The following is a 23,324-nucleotide window of genomic DNA, read 5'->3' on the forward strand; positions in this document are numbered from 1 at the left end:
ACTTACAGATAGTAACTTAGCTAACACATAGAAATATCTAAGCATTTGTGGACCTTGTTTCTTAGTAACTCTTAATAAGTGAGTGATCTTTTCAAGTGCTTAAGATGAACAAAGAAACTCTTAACTACATACCAGCATTCAAACTGTTAGCAGCTTACAGCTCGATTTTAAAACAAGTGCATGTGTGCCCACATATGCATTTATGCGGGTACACGAAGCAAAAGGCAGGAATTTTATATGGCGTGCCAAATTATGTGCATAGTTTCGAAAATGTGTGTATAGACGCATGCAAGGATGTGAGCATAGACACGTGCAAGGATATATGTGCGTATCCTCCTCACATAGGCACACACATAACTCATTCTGTGCACTCATGTGCTTGAGTTGCTTATATGCCCACTTCAATGATACAAGACTTCTGGATCCACAGAGGTGTGGGACCAAAAAAATGCCAGGGCTAGAGAGAGGTGGGGGCATGGGAGGAGAGGGTCAGGCCGTGCATGAGAGGGCTCGAGAGGGTGAGAGCATGGATGGAGGGGGTCAGACCATGCATGGGGGGGGGGCTAGAGCAGGTTGGGGCCCTGGATGGATAGGGTCAGGCATGCTTTGGGGGGGGGGCTACTCGGGGAGGTTGAGTGTCCTACAGCTACTTACATCTTAATGATTAACAATCCCATAGTAAGATACCACTATACCACTTACATTGACAGTAACAGTGCACTATTAATGGGCATCATCTTTTTTTGCCCTATAGATTGAAGACTTGAAGAAGGCGCAGGAGCTGCACCTGAAGCGGATGCACTGGAATGGACTGGCTGCATGCTCGGCGGGATAAGGCTGGAGGTAAGATATCCCTCAGGCCAACTGGGAATTGTCAACAAACTTCATCGATGTCTCTCGGTGTCAAGTATCACACTAATCACTCCCAGCTCTATCACATTCTGTCTCAGCCTTGACCTTGCACTAATCTTCCTTCACACAACTCTCTGTCACAGGCTTAACTATCCTGAAATAGTTTAGGAAAGACACCCTCTAGCCTAGCTGCCATGCTTTCAGGGACTTGACTCCCACTCCAACATTGATTTCTATTTAAACAGCACGGCTCTGATGCAATAGAACAATGTGTTACATCATGACTCTACATGTCTTGCTATGTACATCCCTAGCAGTCACTGTCAACCCTGTCACACATTTGTAACTCTCATCCCCTAAAACATAGTAGCTGCCATCAATTTGCAACCTGTTGACATCAATAACCAGGATGTCCATTCATCTATGAATATGGAAGCCAGCACCTTGATGGTCGGGTTGTCCCATACTTTACAACGCTCCCCTTCACCTTCACCTCTCCCTCAAAAGGCAATTTCTTTAAGTGTCTCTCTCATCCAGCACATTATACTCTGCAGCATATGAGCTAACAACATGACATACACTTGTTTTTGCTTTACAGAAAATAACTCCTCGTCAGAGGAAGAAGATGGAGTGAATGGTAGCGGCAAGGTCCCAATCCCAGCCCCCATTAGAAGCAACAAAAGCAGCCATTGCTGGGAGAAGCAGGATTCCCCTCCCCCATCCCATCCACAACCAGGGGAAGAAGCGGTGGTGGTCCCATCCCGCTTCTCTGGCTACAGACCTTCTCTCTGTCCATGTAGGGCCTCTCCCTGGTTTTTCCAGAGAGTTAGGGATCAGGCAATCCAGACCAGCTAGCCTTTGCTTGTCAAGCAAGGCCTGCAACCCTCTCTGCCTCTTCTTCCACCCCCAACCATCACAACAGCCAAGAGGTTCATCATCAAAGGCACATGCTCCCATTGATGAGTCTCTTACAAGGCATCAATTTTAGGCTGTGATGCGGCAGGTGCTGGAGGAGCGGAGGCTGACACAGGCATAATATAGAAAGGTACTCAGGTTGTTGACCATCCACGGTCAGGCAATACAGTGCCTGACCATGGTGGCTCAGATACTGGTAGACAGGTTCTTCCCACCCTGAACATCCTCCTAAGTCTGGGTTTGCAGGTGTCCCTAACTCCCTGGAGTTTTTTTATTATTATTAATTATGACTTCTTTGCTCCCTGGTTTTTCCTTTCCCGTCCCAAATTTATTTTAAACATTTAAAAACATAATAGTTTGTTTAAATAAAAAAAGTAATAATTTCTAAGACATTGGCCTGTGTGTAACTGTGAAATGTTTATTTTTTCCATTTGATCAGCATTCGAAGCTAACCATTTAAATTGAGTTAGATGGCTAACTTGTGAGTTATCCCTCTAAAAGGCTTTGAATATTGACCTCTCTGTCATTTTTTATGTGGGGAGAGCCATGATGGCAGTTCACACACTTTCCTTTTATGCTTAAGATGTAGAGCAATAGGATATTTAATCCTCAAGCATTTCCCTCAGGTCCCCCTTCTCCACAATCTCTCATTCTGCATTGCTGGGCCCAGTACAGGAATGTGGTTATAGAGCTGCAAACGGCAAAGGACATATCATAGATACCAAGGATAGGTTTTACCTTACTCAACAACTTTGAAGGAAGTTAACACATGTCAGCATCACAGCTTCAGCTAATCTGGGCGTGTGGCCTGCATGTTTTTCAGGCTATCATACTAGGCCCTGCTTCCTATGTTGTTGGTGATCATAAGGTTGAGAGTGATGAAAGAATAGTACATCTGGGGAAGGGGATTGGGGAAAACAGATAAGGCATCAGAGAGAAATGTGAAGAATAACACTAAGTAGGGTATTTGCTGTGCTTTAGGTTATGGGAGTGATTATAGGGAACAAAATTTAGTATGGTGGTGAAGTGGTCAAGCAGACAGATTAAAGAAAGAAGGGAGAACATGGGACACGAGTCCAGGGTTATGGGACTACACTTAGTGTTACAATTTGCAGTCCAGGGGCTGCCACAAGGACTGTCGCTCTCACTTCTAGGCAGTCCAAGATGTGGCAGGACGCCGCCAGCACATGCGGCAGGATGCTGCCACCGACTTCTGCCGAGCCGACTGCCATTTTGTGATGCAGCGCGCCCTCCCTAGGCATGTGCGTGCATCGCTTCTCCCCCTTTAAAGAGATCACGCGGGAAAGGTCCCCATGGCCCCTAGAGATGACGTCATTGATGCTGTCCTATGAAAGGGAAGACTTCCAATAGCAAGACACCTTAGCAAAAGATCAGCTACATTCCAGTAGTGCGAGTTGCTCCTGTGTCTGTCTTCAGTTCTTCAGCTTCTGTTTTCTGTTCTTCATTTCTTGTGACTGTCTTCGTCAGTCTAGCATCCTTGTCTTTGTCTCCTCAGTTTTTCAAATTCTTCCTCGTTGCCCTCATGTTCTACTCCTTGCCTGTCTGCCTTGCCTATCAGTTCTGCCTTCCCTTTGGATGGATACCTGGTATTGACCTCAGCCTGATCTTGGACTCGTTGACTTCCATCTGCAATTAACTACGGCCTGCTTCTGGATATTCTTTTCTGCCACCTGCCACTGACCTCAGCCTGCCTCCGGATACACCTGGTCTCCTTTTTCATCAACCCAACTACCTCAACGAATCTCGCTGACATCAACAGATTTCCCCACCTAAGACCTGCCGGCCTCGGCACCCAAATGCTCAATCCAAGGAGAACAAGGGCTGGTAGAGTCGAAGCTCCAGTTGGGCCTCTTCTTCGTTCAGGTCCACATATCGATGATGACGACTTGCAGGGCTCCTCCCTGTAGGTTGTGTCAAACCCTACCTCGGTCCAATGGTCAATGAACGCAACACTGGAGCTTCACTTAGTCATCTGGTTACAGGGGAGAGCTGACACATTGTCTATAATACTAACTTGGAAATGCTTGTGGTACAGTAAAATATTGCTGGCTATAAACAGGCTGATAAAAGTTAAACTAAATCTGTAACAAAGTTAACACTTATGGGCCATAGACCCACTATTAAGATGGTGGAAATCTGATAAACTGACAATTCTAAGTGGTGAAGGCTGTGGAGACAGATGCATCCTCAAGAGATATTAGAGGAGGAGGTGGAGGAGAAGTAAAAACCACACAGTTCCTTTCTTCTTATTGTTTTTCTCCCCCTGAACCCACACATTATGCATTCCCATCCACCAGCAGTCTTACTGTGCTGCATGTGTAAGGGTATTAGTAAAGTGCATAAAGTACAGTCAGTGTCCCCTGAATGACACGTGTGACACTAAATCAATGCAAGATTTTGGTTTCCTTTCAGTAGCGAGGCCTAGTAGCCATAAAGGAAAAGAAAGTAGTCTGCCTCTCTTCTGCCTCACAAGGGCTTGCCTTTATGCAAAGTCCTAACAATATAACAGATGGATGATGACAAGAAATCTCTTCAGAGAGGAACTAAAACAATAGCTGTGAAAAACCTACTGTTCCAGGTCCACCTGTACCTTCTGGAGGAGCAAGCCATGCTGCCTTCGGAGCTTTTGTTGGCCTGTTTCAGCAGCCATTCCTTGCTGGTATTTTGATATGGACACCTGATGTTCTTCCATAAATCGTTAAAAGCAAGGAGGGACCAAGTTCTCAGGTTGAAGGCAATCCTGACAGCAGGCTTCACAGCTGGAGGTTGATGTGAAGTTTAATTGACAGCATCTCTTTCACAACCTAACATTTTAAAGAGGCAAGAGGAATGGGAAGGGGCAGGAGGACATCCTTGGAGAGAACACAAGGTGGGCTGTATAAGTTGAGGGACAACATACTGTGATAAAGGGCTAGGAGACAATTACTCCCAACATGAGGTTATATTTGCTGATGAAGAGACAGAAAGCTTGCTCACAAATTGAACCCTGTGGTGGCAAGAGAAGTGGCAGAAAAAATGTGTACAGTTTGCATTCTACCAATTAACTACTACTCTTTCCCAATCATACAGCATATAGCTAGGCACTCAGGTGTTCTTATTTAAAGCTTTTCATTAGCAGGAAGTCAACTATCAGGCAATGGTCCATTGAATGGAAATACAATCATCTGCAAATGCTTAGTTAAATTAGTAACCCCTGATAGCTTTGGCGAGGGGGGAGGGACCAGATATTGAGGCATTAGTATTTGCCATCATTACACAACCATAGAGGTTACATGGGTAAAATTGTGCAATAACGTAAGGAACCATATACATGTGTTACAGTGCTTTGTATTTTAATTTGTTATACACATAACATTTACTTGTGTAAGTCCCATCTACTCACCCACATAAGTATGCTACATTCAGGCCGATACAGTACAGTGCGCTCCACCGGAGCGCACTATTAACCCGCGATTGGACGCGCGTTTTCGACGCACTAGCGTTACTCCTTATTCAGTAAGGGGTCGAAAATGTGCATCCAACCCCCCCCGAAGCTAATAGTGCCCGCAACACGCAAATGCATGTTGATGGCCCTATTAGGTATTCCCGTGCGATTGAGAAAGGAAAATGTGCAGTCAAGCTGCACATTTTACTTTCAGAAATTAGCGCCTACCCAAAGGTAGGCGCTAATTTCTCCGGGCACCGGGAAAGTGCACAGAAAAGCAGTAAAAACTGGCGCCGGCAGGAGATCGACTGCAGGAGGTCGTTCAGCGACCTGCAGTCGATCTCCTGCCGGCGCCATTTTCCGTACGAAAACGATTCGCGGCGGGAAATCGCTCCCTGACCCCCGCTGGACCTCCAGGAACTTTTGGCCAGCTTGTGGGGGGCCTCCTGACCCCCACGAGACTTGCCAAAAGTCCAGCGGGGGTCCGGAAGGACCTCCTGCCGTCCAATTGTGTTCGTCTATGGCCGCCGCCATTTTTCGGCGCCATTTTGGAAAATGGCGCCGGCTGAAGACAACAAGATTCAGGAGCAGGAGCCCGTTCCGGACCGCTGCCGTTCCGGACCGCCGCTGGACCCGCAGGTTATTTAAGTCATTTGGGGGGGGGTTCGGAGGGTGGGGGATTTAATTTAAAGGGTCGGGGGTGGGTTTTAGGGGGTTTTAGTGTGCCGGCTCACGATTCTAACGATTTATAACGATAAATTGTTAGAATCTCTATTGTATTGTGTTCCATAACGGTTTAAGACGATATTAAAATTATCGGACGATAATTTTAATCGTCCTAAAACGATTCACATCCCTACCCTTGCATACCAACCAGAGGTGGAGATTCCTCTCTTATCTTTATTGTGATAATAAATTCCAGGACAAGTGGAAGGAACATGAACATTTCAATCAAATCCATCAGGACGATCCTACCTTCTCTTGGAAGACTGCTAAAGCAGTAATGCAGGGTAAAATAATAGCATATTTTGCAAAGTGGAGGAAGGAGATTGCTAAATAAATCTTGGGTTTAGAAAAGCAATTGATATTAGATAAATGTAGATACTGTCAGAACCCCTTGGCGTTGAGCCACATACAGTTTTATGCAACTGAGAGTACATTGAATGAGCTGTTATGTCAGAAAACTAAGAGCTTGCTCTATTACAAATACACATTTTTATCTTTATGGAAATAAGACAGGGAAATTAATGGCCAGCATTATAAAGACATGAAATGGGAAGAAATATATTTTAGCATTAAAAGATAATACAGGACAACTGAAACGCTCCTCCAAAAACATTGGGAAAAAGTTTTATCAAAATTTATACCGAGCTGAGCCTTGTGAGAAAAATTCAGTCCAGCCTATTTAGCAAAGACACCCCTCCTTTGTTTGTCAGATGAGAATCTGCAGTGCTTGAATGCCTCAGTTACTCTCCAAGTAGTGTTAACAGTGATCAGATCCTCTGCTTTATATAAATCTTCTTGCCTAGATGGCATGCCCTATGAATTTTATAAAATTTTATTAAATCAAGTCTGCCTTTGGGTAAGCTTTTTTAAGCTCTCTCAGATTCTAAACTTGCTGGCAGTTCTGCCAATAAAACAACAATAGTGGTTCTTCCCAAGTCGGGATGGGACGCTACCCTGCCAGCTCATATTGGTCCATTTCACTTTTAAATTGTGATATAAAGCTTTTGTCGAAGATTATGGCAGACTGCTTATCTCAGTTCCTTCCCAAGTTAATCTCTCCGGTACAGGCGGTACCGCAACACGGCAACACGATTCGACTGCAGGAGGTCGTTCCCGGACCCCCGCTGGACTTTTGGCAAGTCTTGTGGGGGTCAGGAGGCCCCCCCAAGCTGGCCAAAAGTCCCTGGGGGTCCAGCGGGGGTCCGGGAACGACCTCCTGCAGTCGAATCGTGTTGCCGTACGGCCGGCCCCATTTTGCGCAAAATGGTGCCGGCCGTACGGCAAAACGATTCGAGTGCAGGAGGTCGCTCCCGGACCCCCGCTGGACTTTTGGCAAGTCTTGTGGGGGTCAGGAGGCCCCCCCAAGCTGGCCAAAAGTCCCTGGGGGTCCAGCGAGGGTCCGGGAGCGATCTCCTACGCTCCTGACGTCGTTTTGCCGTACAAAATGGCGCCGGCCATACGCCGGCCATGCGCCATTTTGTACGGTAAAACGATTCGAGTGCAGGAGGTCGCTCCCGGACCCCCACTGGACTTTTGGCAAGTCTTGTGGGGGTCAGGAGGCCCCCCCAAGCTGGCCAAAAGTCCCTGGGGGTCCAGCGGGGGTCCGGGAGCGATCTCCTACGCTCCTGACGTCGGGGGACAAAAAACAAAATGGCGCCGGCGCTACCTTTGACCTGTCATATGACAGGGCAAAGGTAGCGCCGGCGCCATTTCTACAACGCACCGCAGGCCCGAGAGTAAAAGATCACACCGGGACCCCCGCTCTGGACCCCAGGTAATTTAAGGCATTTTGGGGGGGTTCGGGAGGGTGGGATATTTATTTTAAAGGGTCGGGGTGGGTTTTAGGGTTGTTTTAGTGTGCCGGTTTTTCCGCCCTCCCCCTTCCCCTCCCCCTTCCCCCGATTTACGATTTTTGACGATAAATCGGGGGAATTCCTATTGTATCGCGCTTCTAACGATTTTTGACGATTTAAAATATATCGGACAATATTTTAAATCGTCAAAAAACGATTCACATCCCTATTTGCTGATGACCTGCTAATACATATTGTAAACCCTGTCAGAGCCTTACATTGGCTCTTCAAGAAATTGAAGAATATGGTCCCTTGGCAGGGTTTAAATTAAACCTGGGTAAATCTGAAGCACTACTGATTGGCAATTGGAATATTAACACAGGGAGGGTCCCTTTCCATTAAAATGGGCCAATGACAAAATCAAATATTTGGGAGTTTGGTTTCCTGGGGATGTTTCCGCTATTTATGCTGTCAATATTCTGAAGTTACAAGAGATTACCGAATGATCTGTGCTTTACTGGATACATTTGCCTTGGTCATTATTGGGAACATTTCATCTTCTAAAGATGATCTCCCAAAATGGATCTCTCCCCCTGGATCTCTCCTCTCGGGGAGAGGAGAGATCCAGGGGGGCCTCGGGGAGAGATTTCGTGGCATCAGCTGTTCTAAAAAAAAAAAAAAAAAATGGCGCCGATGCCCCTTTGCCCTTACCATGTGACAGGGTATCCGTGCCATTGGCCGGCCCCTGTCACATGGTAGAAGCACTGGATGGCCGGCGCCATCTTTAAAGATGGCGCCAGCCACTTTACTCAGCAGCCCCTATTATAATAATAGGGGCTGCTGAGTAAAGCTGATGCCGCGAAATCTCTCCCCAAGGCCCCCCTGGATCTCTCCTCTCCCCAAGGCCCTTCCTGGATCTCTCCCCGAGGCCCCCCTGGACCACTAGGTAATCTTAAAAGGTTTTGGGGGGGTCGGGAGGGGGGGTCGATTTAAAGGGTCGGGTGTGTTTTGGGTTTTTTTTGCGGCGCGGGCCTCCCTAGCGATGTGAATTGGATCGGGAGGGTGGGGGGTCGATTTAAAGGGTCGGGCCTCCCTAGCGATGTGAATTGGATCGGGAGGGTCGATTTAAAGGGTCGGGCCTCCCTAGCGATGTGGATCTCTTCTCTCCCCGAGGCCCCCCCTGGATCTCTCCCCGAGGCCCCCCTGGACCACGAGGTAATCTTAAAAGGTTTTGGGGGGGTCGGGAGGGGGGGGTCGATTTAAAGGGTCGGGTGTTTTTTTTTTAGCGGCGCGGGCCTCCCTAGCGATGTGAATTGGATCAGGAGGGTGGGGAGGATGGGGGGTCAATTTAAAGGGTCGGGCCTCCCTAGCGATGTGGATCTCTCCTCTCCCCGAGGCCCCCCCTGAATCTCTCCCCCAGCCGAATCTGATCGTTAAGACGATCTGGCACACGATTCACATCTCTACTGTTTATATAAAGTAAACACTATGGGGCAGATTTTCAAAGGCTACACGCGTAACATACACGCGTAACCTGAGAAAATCTGCTCCTGCGTGTGCCGAGCCTATTTTGAATAGGCTCGGCAGCGCGCGCAAGCCCCGGGACGCGCATATGTCCCAGGGCTTGCAAAAAGGGGTGGTCTGGGGGTGGGATCGAGTGCTCCAGCACAGCGGCCCGCCGACGCGCGCAAGTTACGCCTGCCTCGGGCAGGTGTAACTTTTGGAGTAAAGGTGGGGAGGGAATTTAGTTAGGGATGGGGGGTGGGTTAGATAGGGGAAGGGAGGGGAAGTTGGGGGGGGGGCCGGAAAAAAAGTTCCCTCCAAGGCCACCCCTATTTTGGAGCGGCCTTGGAGGGAACGGGGAAAGCCATCGGGGCTCCCCTCGGGCTCGGCGCATGCAAGATGCACATGTGTGCACCCCCATGTGCGCGCCGAGCCCGGATTTTATAACATGCGCATGGCAGCAGGCGCATATTATAAAATCGGGCGTAGATTTTAAGATCTGGCCCTATGGGTGGGAGTATCTACCATTCTCATATATTATCACTATAAACATACAATTGAATGAGAGTATACATTCACGATAAATAACATTAAATCACTCACACTCATCCATGTTCATTCACCTATTAAAATATTATAACAGGATGAAAAAAACCACCTGTAATTAAGCAATGGTTTACAGTACAGCAAATAAATTGACCTGATGTATATTATATAAAAGCAAATGAAATGATTATGTTACTTCAGTACACACTTATAACAATTATGCCATTCACAAAATCTCAATGAAATAAACGCAGTCACAATGATTTCTTCAACAGCGTCATCCCTCAATTAGCTGCCATATTCACTATGAGTGTTGATCTTCTTTATAACCCGCTTTTTAGCTAACGCATTCTCTCCTTTTCAGCAACATATCTCTGCTCATTCCTCTTCACAAGTTGTTTTTGTTTTTTTTCTCATATTTCACTTTTAGCTTCTCTAACTTAGGTTCCCTTGAAGAGACCTTCAGATACCCTTTGGTCTTATTCTACCTTTCTTTCCCCTTTCCCTAGCACTTCATCTCATTTATTCTACCCTAATTAGATCCAAGTTCAATTATATGGATCAATCGCTTATTGTGACCTTTATCACTATGTAATTCTAATTGTTTTACTGGTTAGTTAACTTTATAACTATGTTACCCAGAGTTTTCTTAAATGTTCATGGTTCAATGTATAGCCTACAGGCAAGTTTTCGTTCTTTGTAAACCGGTTTGATTTGTATCTAATGCAAGAAGATCGAGATATAAAAACAAAAAAATAAATAAATAAATAAATAAATAAATAGACCAATACTCGCATTGTACTACCTTTACCAGTGCTGAAACCTCCCTTTATTTTCCAAACAGTCGATGTTTTACAAATTACCCTGTCAAATATTCATGAATCACCCTACAAGAGGCCCTTGTTTCTCCAATATGGCTTCACCAGGGGAAATACAGCATCCTGCTGCAACCATCGCTGGCAATATCCCCATAGGCATTTATCAATTTGTCCGAACATTATTCCATGATCTGTTACCCAACTGGGTCAATAAACACGATCTTATTCACTCTTCCACCTTATCCATTCGGGACTGAATTTTGGATATGCTGGAAAAGAATTCAGTCCCGAGTGGATAAGATGGAAGAGTGAATAAGATTGTGTTTATTGACCGTTTGGAAAATAAAGGGAGGTTTCAGCACTGGTAAAAGTAGTACAATGCGAGTATTGGCTTAATTATAAAGAAGATCAACACTCATAGGGCCAGATTTTAAAAGCCCTGCATGCGTAAATCCAGCTGGATTTATGTGCGCGGGGCACTCGCGCTCTGGCGCGCCTATTTTGCATAGCCCGCTGGCGCGCGCACAGCCCCGGGACGCACATAAGTCCCGGGGCTTCGTAAAAGGGGCGGGGGAGGGGGCGGGTCAGGGGGCAGTTCGGGGCGGGATCGGGGGCATGGCGCTGGCCCGGGGCGTGGTCAAGGCTTCCGGACCAGCCCCCGGGGTCGGGTGATGGCACGCCAGCAGCCCGCTGGCACGTGCAGATTTACACCGGCTTTCTGCAGGCGTAAATCTGTCAACAAAGGTAGGGGGGGTTAGATAGGGCCGGAGGGGTGGGTTAGGGAGGGGAAGGGAGGGGAAGGTGAGGGGAGGCGGAAGGAAAGTTCCCTCCGAGGCCGCTCTGATTTCGGAGCGGCCTCGGAGGGAACAGGCAGTGCGCGCTGGGCTCGGCACGCGCAGGTTGCACAAATGTGCACCCCCTTGCACCTGCCGACCCTGGATTTTATAATATACGCGGCTATGCGCGTAACTTATAAAATCCAGCGTACTTTTGTTCGCGCCTGGTGCGTGAACAAAAGTACGGGCTCGCGTAAATTTATAAAATCTACCCCATAGTGAATATGGCAGCTAACTGAGGGATGAAGCTGTTGAAGAAATCTTTGTGGCTATGTGTTTATTTTATTGAGATTTGTGAATGGCATAATTGTCATAAGTGTGTACTGAAGTTTCTCAAAGGACAAGCAGGATGGTAGTCCTCACATATGGGTGACATCACAGGATGGAGCCCAATCACGGAACAATTTTGTCAAAGTTTCCAGAACTTTGACTGGCCCCTACTGGGCATGCCCAGCATGGCACTAACCCTGCAGCCAGGAGGGTTCCCCCTTCAGTCTTCTTTTTTCCGCGCAGCAGTAGCCTCGCGGTTAAGGAGCTCTGCAGAGATTCCTGACAGGAATTTTCCTCATGAAATTACTAAAAGTTAATTTGCCCCACAGGGGTGCCTCCTTTAACTTTTCCAAGCCGCAGTACTCCAGTAAGTTTTTACCCGATCTCCGTCGATTACCGTCGAGTTTGGACCTCGCGGCCTACTGCCCGTCGACCGTACCGCAGCTCAATTTTTTCCATGGCCATGGTGTCGGGGTTCCGTCGGTGCCCGGACTGTAATCGGACCATGTCTATCACAGACCCCCATAAAGTCTGTGTAATGTGTCTTGGATGAGAGCACGATGTCTTGACCTGCACCAAATGTGCCCTAATGACACCAAAAGGTCGCAAGGCCAGAATGGAGAAGATGGAACTTCTCTTCCATGCTCAAACCCCGACTCCGTCCATTGCATCGATGTCGTCAGAACCGGCTCCGTCAACTTCGCGCCAGCATCGACCACCGATCGGTGACCATCCGGCATCAACGACATCTCAGCCTTCGACACCATCTGCTCCCCCTCAGGACCGAGGGGATCGCAGAGACAAACATCGCCATCGACATCGAAAGTCTTGGACCATCGAGGGAGCAAAATCATCGACCTCGCCATCATCCGAGCTGCCATCGAAGAAACCCCGTCCAGAAAAGGCACCGACCTTTTTGGCAACCGGGTCACTGAGGCAACCCTCACCCGACAGGGTATCGGGAGCCATGACTCCGCCTTTAATGGTGGTCCTTCCGGCTATGCCTCTGCCTCCTTCTTCTGTTCCAGAGCCAGGGCTGCTTGCTCCAGGCCTCTGAGAAGAACTGGATTGGATGGTTCAGGAAGCCATCGACAAGGCGATGCAACGACTCCAGGTTCCTCTGGCACCAACACCGGTACCGATTGTGGAACCGACCACCGACCCGATTCCGGCAGCTCACCAGGATGGAAGTGCTCATTGCCGCTTTTCCACCGATGGACCCTGGGTCACCGATGGCTCAGATGCCCTCCCCGCTTACTCCGTCAGTCTCTTGCCTGGTGGAAAAATCAGATCAATCTCCTCCAAGGCTTGCCCTTTCAGGCTCCAGACCCTCAATTAACTCTCACTACTGATGCTTCCAACCTCGGCTGGGGAGCCCATGTGGCCAATCTGCAGACACAAGGATCTTGGTCTCCAGAGGAAGCCAAACACCAAATAAATTTCCTGGAGCTTTGAGCAATCAGATATGCTCTCAGGTCATTTCAGGATCGCCTCGCAAATCAAGTTATCCTGATCCAGACGGACAACCAGGTGGCCATGTGGTACATCAACAAACAGGGAGGCACGGGCTCCTTCCTTCTGTGTCAGGAAGCTGCACAGATATGGACAGAAGCTCTCTTCCATTCGATGTACCTCCGGGCCACCTACTTGCCAGGAGTGGACAATGTGTTGGCAGACAAGCTGAGTCGCATCTTTCAACCGCACGAGTGGTCTCTCAACCCCTCAGTAGTGAACTCCATCTTCCAACAATGGGGATATCCTCCGATAGACCTCTTTGCGTCTCCTCAAAACCGCAAAGTAGAGAACTTCTGCTCTCTCATTCGCAGCAAACACTCTCAGCCCAGAGACGCATTCTCCCTCTCGTGGGCAACCAGTCTACTCTATGCATTCCCTCCATTTCCTCTTCTCTCGAAGACTCTCGTGAAGTTACGTCAGGACAAGGGAAACATGATCCTGATAGCACCTCACTGGCCACGCCAAGGGTGGTTTCCAATACTTCAGGATCTCTCCATTCGCAGGCACATTCCCTTGGGAATGGACCCGCTTCTGATCACTCAAAATGACGGGTGCCTCCACCACCCCAACCTTCACGCCTTGTCCCTGATGGCATGGATGTTGAAAGGTTAATCCTTCAGCCTCTTAACCTTTCTGAATCAGTTTCCCGTGTCTTGACTGCTTCACGGAAGCCTTCCACGAGAAAATCTTACTTTTACCAATGGAACAGGTTTACGTCATGGTGCTCTTCTCAGTCCCTTGACCCCTTTACTTGTCCAATCATGAAGTTTTTGGCCTATCTCTGGCACTTATCAGAGTCAGGTCTAAGAGCGTCTTCCATCAGAATGCATGTCAGTGCGGTAGCCACCTTCCATAAAGATGTTGGGGATGTTCCCATATCAGTACAACCCCGTGTAACACATTTTCTGAAGGGCTTGCTTCATCTCAAGCCTCCACTGCGTCCTCCAGCCCCTTCTTGGGACCTCAATATGGTTTTGGGTCAGCTCATGAAACCACCATTCGAGCCTCTTCAATCCTGTGATCTTCGCTATCTCACATGGAAAGTGATTTTCCTTCTGGCAATCACTTTGGCTTGCAGAGTTAGTGAATTACAGGCTCTGGTTACCTATCCACCTTACACTAAACTTCTGCAGGACCGGGCAGTACTCCGCAAACACCCTAAATTCTTGCCTAAGGTAGTTTTGGACTTTCATCTCAATCAGTCCATTATACTACCTACCTTTTTTCCCAGGCCCCATTCCAATCCAGGAGAACAGGCTCTGCATACCCTTGACTGTAAATGGGCTCTAGCATTCTACCTAGACTGTACAGCTGCCCACAGGGAAAGCACTCAATTGTTTGTCTCTTTCAGTCCTAACAAGTTAGGGAAGCCTGTGGGTAAGCAGACTCTCTCCTCCTGGTTGGCGGACTGCATATCCTTTTGCTATCAGCAAGCGGGCATTCCATTTCAAGACCGTGTTAAAGCACACTCTGTGAGGGCCATGGCGACTTCAGTAGCACACCTACAATTGGTGCCGCTTCCTGACATTTGCAGGGATGCCACCTGGAGTTCTCTCCACACCTTTGCAGCCCACTATTGCTTGGACAAGGCCGGAAGACAAGATTCCATCTTCGGCCAGTCTGTCCTTCGTAACCTATTTATACAACGTGACGTACCAATACCCTTCCGCCTGCCCGTTAGGGTTCAGGATGCCCTTGGCCAAATTTTATCCCAGTCCTAGTGCCTTGCACACCTGGGTACATTTGGTGCATTTCTCGGACATCCTCAGCTCGGTACTCACCCATATGTGAGGACTACCATCCTGCTTGTCCTGTGAGAAAGCAAATGTTGCTTACCTGTAACAGGTGTTCTCACAGGACAGCAGGTTGTTAGTCCTCACAAAACCCACCCGTCGCCCCGCGGTGTTGGGTTCGTAATGTTTTCTTATTTTATTTTTTGGCACTGCCTGTAGCTTTTAAACAAGAGTGAAGGGGGACCCCTGCTGGCTGCAGGGTTAGTGCCATGCTGGGTATACCCAGTAGGGGCCAGTCAAAGTTCTGGAAACTTTGACAAAAGTGTTCCGTGATTGGGCTCCATCCTATGATGTCACCCATATGTGAGGACTAACATCCTGCTGTCCTGTAAGAATACCTGTTACAGGTAAGCAACATTTGCTAACATAATCATTTCATTTGCTAATATATAATATACATCAGGTCAATTTATTTGCTGTACTGTAAACCATTCCTTAATTACAGGTGTTTTTTTTCGTCCTGTTATAATATTTTAATAGGTCAATGAACGTGGATGAGTGTGAGTGATTTAATGTTATTTCTTGTGAATGTTGTGTAATATTTGATAATAAAGATTGTATACTCTCATTCAATTGTATGTTTATAGTGATAATATATGAGAATGGTAGATAATCCCACCCATAGTGTTTTCTTTATATAATCAGACTTTCCAGCTAACTGCAAGCTGCCACTTGGGGCCTTATTGAAAAATGACTTTTCTCTATTCTCTGGCTATGAAAATAATGTTGTTTAAATAAGGCCCTTTGAGGCAATCCTCTTATTTAAACTTTGATCCAAAATTCAAAGATTTTTCATTTTTTGTCCATAATTGATAAATTTAACATGAGGTTCCTGTTTCAGTTCATTCAAATTAGAGTCAAACTGGAGCTTAGAGTCATTTGATCCTAAGGAGTCCAATAAGAACAAAAGAACATAAGAAATTGCTATACTGAGTCAGACCAAAGGTCCATCAAGCCCAGCATCCTGTTATGTATTGTCAATGTTGTTGAAAGTCCGATTATATGCCATTCTTATTAATATTGTCAGAATCTAATCATTTTATGATCTGGAAATCCCTTTATCAATTTACCATTATATCTACAATAACATAACAGAATACAACAAGATGATCAACTAGATTCACAATAAACTACAATGTAAAATACTCATAAATCCTTTAGATACAAAATTCCTTCCATTCCTATTCAACAGTCTTTGCCAAATAGAAAAGCACTACTAAAAGAAAATACTTATTGCATCTGCCCATAGAGAATGATCAAATGGGCATAATGCTTTGGCAACTATGCAACTGGAAAATAGTTTCTCTTTTTTGCAGCCTCTCCTATAAAATGTCATTGTAAAGAGCTGAGGAAAATGTCATAAGGGGCCTTATGCTGTTCAAATATAATGATAATAGAGGAGGCAGCAACTAATTAGATGGTTGTTATCTTGCATGTGAGACACATAGAACATTAGACTTTTCATATTTTACTACCTTTGGAGACAAATAAACTGAGCATTTTTACTGATGGTTTTAAAACCTTATTTTCTCAAAACAGTTTTTCTGGATGCTTACTCTTGATTCCAACAAAAATTCAAAAAATAAATACACTTACCATACCAAACCCTAGTGTCTTAAAAAGGAACACACTGTTGCATACTGACTGATACCTCTCTTTTATAAGTATTTGAAAACCAAAACTTAAAACAGGTGATATTAGTCATTTATACCAGGGATGTGAATCGTGTGCCCTATCGTCTTAACGATTGAAATCGTCTGGCAGGAGAAGAAAATCGTGTTTGGCATGATTTTTTAGCTAAAAAATCGTTTTTTCCGATTAGTGCGCACTAACAGAACATGATACAATTTGACACTTTTCAGGTCAGTTAAGGTCAGTTTAGGAATTAATATGTATTCCTATTGGCTGCCCTCTTATTTATTCATGTTACCAAGGTTCCCACTGACAATATATGGGGATGGGAAATGGAAACAGTTGGTAGCTTGACAAAAAAAGTAATGTGATCAGTCAATGTGACTAGAACTTGTGCCCTAACCCTGATACCAGGGGTGTTGTGATCTTCCTGCACACAGTGCCCTAACCCTGACACCAGGGGTGTTGTGATCTTCCTGCACAGAGTGCCCTATCCCTATTAATACCAGGAGTGTTGTGATCTTCCTGCACACAGTGCCCTAACCCTATTAATACCAGGAGTGTTGTGATCTTCCTGCACACAGTGCCCTAACCCTGACACCAGGGGTGTTGTGATCTTCCTGCACACAGTGCCCTATCTCTATTAATACCAGGAGTGTTGTGATCTTCCTGCACACAGTGCCCTAACCCTGACACCAGGGGTGTTGTGATCTTCCTGCATGCAGTGCCCTATCCAGCCTGCATTACTAGTGAGAGGCTGGCTTCACAGACAGTGGGGGGGCTTCCTGACCCTCACTCCTCCCCTCCCCCCATGTCCCAGCCAGTGAATGGTGTGTGGGTGAGGGGGGTGGGAGGATGGTGAAGGCTGAGACAGCTCCCTCCCTGCATTACTAGTGAGAGGCTGGCTTCACAGACAGGAGGGAGCTGCCTGACCCTCACTACTCCCTTCCCCCAAGTCCCAGCAAGTGAATGGTGTGTGGGTGAGGGGGGGGGGAGGAGGATGGTGAAGGGTGAGACAGCTCCCTCCCTGCATTACTAGTGAGAGGCTGGCTTCACAGACAGGAGGGAGCTGCCTGACCCTCACTCCTCCCTTCCCCCATGTCCCAGCCAGTGAATGGTGTGTGGGTGAGGGGGGGGGGGAGGATGGTGAAGGCTGAGACAGCTCCCTCCCTGCATTACTAGTGAGAGGCTGGCTTCACAGACAGGGGGAGCTGCCTGACCCTCACTCCTCCGGGGTGTTGAGATCTTCCTGCACACAGTGCCCTATCCCTGATACCAGGGGTGTTGTAATCTTCCTGCATGCAGTGCCCTATCCCTATTAATACCAGGAGTGTTGTGATCTTCCTGCACACAGTGCCCTTATCCCTAATACCAGGGGTGTTGTGATCTTCCTGCACACAGTGCCCTATTCCTGATACCGGGGGTGTTGTGATCTTCCTGCATGCAGTGCCCTATCCCGGTTACCGGGGATGTTGTGATCTTCTTGCACACATCCCGGTATCAGGGATAGGGCACTGCGTGCAGGAAGATCACAACACTCTTGGTATCAGGAATAGGGCACTGTGTGCAGGAAGATCACAATACTCCCGGTATCAGGGATAGGGCACTGTGTGCAGGAAGATCACAACACCCCTGGTATCAGGGATAGGGCACTGTGTGCAGGAAGATCACAACACTCCCGATATCAGGGATAGGGCACTGCGTGCAAGAAGATCACAACACTCTTGGTATCAGGGATAGGGCACTGCGTGCAGGAAGATCACAACACTCCCGGTATCAGGGATAGGGCACTGTGTGCAGGAAGATCACAACACCCCTGGTATTAGGGATAGGGCACTGTGTGCAGGAAGATCACAACACTCCTGGTATTAATAAGGATAGGGCACTGCATGCAGGAAGATCACAACACCCCTGGTATCAGGGATAGGGCACTGTTTGCAGGAAGATCACAACACCCCGGAGGAGTGAGGGTCAGGCAGCTCCCCCCTGTCTGTGAAGCCAGCCTCTCACTAGTAATGCAGGGAAGGAGCTGTTTCAGCCTCACCATCCTCCCCCCTCCCCTAACCCACACACCATTCACTGGCTGGGACATGGGGGAGGGGAGGAGTGAGGGTCAGGAAGCTCCCCCCTGTCTTTGAAGCCAGCCTCTCACTAGTAATGCAGGGAGGGAGCTGTCTCAGCCTTCACCATCCTACCCCCCCCCCTCACCCACACACCATTCACTGGCTGGGACATGGGGGAGGGGAGGAGTGAGGGTCAGGCAGCTCCCCCCTGTCTGTGAAGCCAGCCTCTCACTAGTAATGCAGGGAAGGAGCTGTTTCAGCCTCACCATCCTCCCCCCCCCCCTCACCCACACACCATTCACTGGCTGGGACATGGGGGAGGGGAGGAGTGAGGGTCAGGAAGCTCCCCCCTGTCTGTGAAGCCAGCCTCTCACTAGTAATGCAGGGAGGGAGCTGTCTCAGCCTTCACCATCCTCCCCCCCCCTCACCCACACACCATTCACTGGCTGGGACATGGGGGAGGGGAGGAGTGAGGGTCAGGCAGCTCCCCCCTGTCTGTGAAGCCAGCCTCTCACTAGTAATGCAGGGAAGGAGCTGTTTCAGCCTCACCATCCTCCCCCCCCCCCCTCACCCACACACCATTCACTGGCTGGGACATGGGGGAGGGGAGGAGTGAGGTCAGGAAGCTCCCCCCTGTCTGTGAAGCCAGCCTCTCACTAGTAATGCAGGGAGGGAGCTGTCTCAGACTTCACCATCCTCCCCCCCCCCCCTCACCCACACACCATTCACTGGCTGGGACATGGGGGAAGTCAGGAGTGAGGGTCAGGCAGCTTCCTCCTGTCTGTGAAGCCAGCCTCTCACCAGTAATGCAGGCAGGATAGGGCACTGCATGCAGGAAGATCACAACACCCCTGGTATGAAGATCACAACACCCCTGGTATCAGGGTTAGGGCACTGTGTGCAGGAAGATCACAACACTCCTGGTATTAATAGGGATAGGGCACTGTGTGCAGGAAGATCACAACACCCCTGGTGTCAGGGTTAGGGCACTTTGTGCAGGAAGATCACAACACTCCTGGTATTAATAGGGATAGGGCACTGTGTGCAGGAAGATCACAACACTCCTGGTATTAATAGGGATAGGGCACTGTGTGCAGGAAGATTACAACACTCCTGGTATTAATAGGGCTAGGGCACTGTGTGCAGGAAGATCACAACACCCCTGGTGTCAGGGTTAGGGCACTGTGTGCAGGAAGATCACAACATCCCTGGTATCAGGGTTAGGGCACTGTGTGCAGGAAGATCACAACACTCCTGGTATTAATAGGGATAGGGCACTGTGTGCAGGAAGATCACAACACCCCTTGTGTCAGGGTTAGGGCACTGTCTGCAGGAAGATCACAACACCCCTGGTATCAGGGATAGGGCACTGAGTGCAGGAAGATCACAACACCCCTGGTATCAGGAATAGGGCACTGTGTGCAGGAAGATCACAACACCCCTGGTATTAATAGGGATAGGGCACTGTGTGCAGGAAGATCACAACACTCCTGGTATCAGGGATAGGGCACTGAGTGCAGGAAAATCACAACACCCCTGGTATCAGGGATAGGGCACTGAGTGAAGGAAGATCACAATACCCCTGGTATCAGGAATAGGGCACAATTTCTAGTCATATTGACTGATCACATTACTTTTTTTGTCAACTACCAACAGTTTCCATTTCCCATCCCCCCAACCATCACCTCAGTTGGAACCTTGGTAACATCAATAGATAAGAGGGCAGCCAGCCAATAGGAATACATATTCATTCCTAACTGACCTTTACTGACCTGGAAAGTGTCAATAATTTGTATCATTTTCTGTTAGTGTTCCTGAGTTTCCATTTCCATTTCCCATCCCCCCAACCATCACCTCAGTGGGAACCTTGGTAACATCAATAGATAAGAGGGCAGCCAGCCAATAGGAATACATATTCATTCCTAACTGACCTTTACTGACCTGGAAAGTGTCAATTTGTATCATTTTCTGTTAGTGCGCACTAACTGGAGTTAGTGCACACTAACACGATTTAACGATTTTTAACGATAAATCGTTAGAATTTCTATTGCATTGTGTTCTATAATGATTTAAGACGATATTAAAATTATCGGACGATAATTTTAATCGTTGAAAAACGATTCACATCCCTAATTTATACAATAGTCTTTTCTGTTATGACAGCACAATAGTTCACCCTCAATTTAGGTGGATTACAGTAGAGTTTCAATGCACCTGGAAAACATCCCTAAATAAAAAACTTCTTGTACTATGAATTTAGTATATTTCCATATCCTTCTATTTCCTTCTTCATATTTTTCTCACATTTCAGTAGAGATGTGAATCGTGTCCTCGATCGTCTTAACGATCGATTTCGGCTGGGAGGGGGAGGGAATCGTATTGTTGCCGTTTGTGTGTGTAAACTATCGTGAAAAATCGTTAAAATCGTGAGCCGGCACACTAAACCCCCCTAAAACCCACCCCGACCCTTTAAATTAAATCCCCCACCCTCCCGAACCCCCCCCCCCAAATGCTTTAAATTACCTGGGGATCCGGCGGTGGTCCAGAACGGCGGCGGTCCGGAACGGCCCCCTCAATAGAATCGTGTTGTCTTCAGCCGGCGCCATTTTTCAAAATGGCCGCCGCAAAATGGCGGCGGCCATAGACAAAAACGATTCGACGGAGGAGGTCGTTCCGGACCCCCGCTGGACTTTTGGCAAGTCTTGTGGGGGTCAGGAGGCCCCCCCAAGCTGGCCAAAAGTTTCCTGGGAGTCCAGCTGGGTTCCGGGAGTGATTTCTCGCCGCGAATCGTTTTTGTACGGAAAATGGCGCTGGCAGGAGATCGACTGCAGGAGGTCGTTCAGCGGGGGTTCCGGACCGCCGCTGAACGACCTCCTGCACTCGATCTCCTGCCGGCGCCATTTTCCGTACGAAAACGATTTGCGGCGAGAAATCGCTCCCAGAACCCCGCTGGACTCCCAGGAAACTTTTGGCCAGCTTGGGGGGGCCTCCTGACCCCCACAAGACTTGCCAAAAGTCCAGCGGGGGTCCGGAACGACCTCCTCCGTCGAATCGTTTTTGTCTATGGCCGCCGCCATTTTGCGGCGGCCATTTTGAAAAATGGCGCCGGCTGAAGACAACACGATTCTATTGAGGGGGCCGTTCCGGACCGCCGCCGTTCTGGACCACCGCCGGATCCCCAGGTAATTTAAAGCATTGGGGGGGGGGGGTTCGGGAGGGGGGGGGATTTAATTTAAAGGGTCGGGGGTGGGTTTTAGGGGGTTTTAGTGTGCCGGTTTTCCTGCCCTCCCCCTTCCCCCGATTTACGATTTTTTAACGATAAATCGGGGGAATTGGTATTGTATCGTGGCCCTAACGATTTTTTGACGATTTAAAATATATCGGACGATATTTTAAATCGTCAAAAAATGATTCACATCCCTACATTTCAGTAAAGGTCCATCAAAAATTTTTGTTGCCAAAATATGACATATAAGGTAGATTTTAAGAGCCATTTGCGGGCGCAAATGTGTGCACGATTTTATATCGACGCGCACATGTGCGTGTGAATCCCATCTCGAGCGTGTAAGGAGAGTAGTTTTAGTTGGTATGTGCGGCGATGCAATAGGCTTATTTTCCAGTTCCTTCCCAGTTTGCCCCAGTAAAGGAGCAAATTTCCTAAATCCCCTACCTAACTTGCCTCTCTTTTACCCTACTAGCCCTGACCCCTAAACCCTGCTAACTACCCTTTTTTTTTATTTCACTACTTACACACTGTCCATAGCAGAAGGAAGTTATGCAGTTGAGGGATCCCGGCATGCGCTAGAGTGCATCAGTGACTTCATGGGTGCAGTCGCAGCCCACCCATGCCCCACCCACATCCTGACCCTTTTTTGTCAAATCTTTTATATCTGTATACTGAGAGATATGCGCATAGCCACGGGCCTTTTAAAATCCACGCAGCTGAGTCACGTGCGTTTCTCCTGGTTTTGCCGTGTATAGGGCTTTTAAAATTCACCCTTAAATTTGTATACATTTGAGGAGAGGTGAGACAGAGAGAATGTGATGGAGACTTTGAAAAAATGTATAAATGGTGCACAAGAAATAAACTGTTTTCAGTAGAAAGAAAATTCTAGAAAAAGAAGTCACAGAAGATCAGGCTCAAAGGAGATAGAGTGAAGAGTAATTTTAGAAAATGTCTCTTCTCAAAAAGGGTGATGGATGCACCAACAGCCCTCAAGGAGAGGTGGAAGTAGTGGAGAAAAAAAACTAACAAAATGTAAGAAAGCATTGGATAAGACCAGAAAATCCTTTGTTACAAAAAGATAGATTTCAGTTGAGGATCTACAGCCATGCATCACAAATTAAACTGGGCAGCCTTGATGGACCTTATAGTCCTAATCTGTTGTCATGTTCTCTGTTTCTATAATATTAAATATGTATTTGATAGGCATCTACATTAGTTTCAATTGAAATTGAAATTGAAAAATTAAACAAATAGCGGCTAATTTTGTTTCTGGGACCCGCAAAATGATTTAAACAAATCCTGTAACCAGGGCAGCCATGTCAGGTCTGCTCACCATTCAAGAAGTATACTGAAAGAAATACCATGAGCTGGAATTCGAGTGGAATAATGAT

General features: G+C 47.6%; 1 protein-coding gene across 2 annotated transcripts in view; it reads left to right on the forward strand.

Moving 5' to 3' along the window:
• LOC115088242 (exostosin-1-like) overlaps positions 1–2,149 on the forward strand; it is a 226,093-nt gene extending 223,944 nt beyond the window's left edge. For both annotated transcript variants that reach the window (XR_003855729.1, XR_003855730.1), the window contains 2 exons: positions 755–843; positions 1,451–2,149. The gene's annotated coding sequence lies outside the window, so the exon portion shown is untranslated. The remainder of the gene's footprint in view (positions 1–754; positions 844–1,450) is intronic.
• Positions 2,150–23,324: the final 21,175 nt, after the last annotated feature.

This window comes from Rhinatrema bivittatum, chromosome 3 (genome assembly GCF_901001135.1).
Source record: "Rhinatrema bivittatum chromosome 3, aRhiBiv1.1, whole genome shotgun sequence".
Classification (NCBI taxonomy): Eukaryota; Metazoa; Chordata; class Amphibia; order Gymnophiona; family Rhinatrematidae; genus Rhinatrema; species Rhinatrema bivittatum.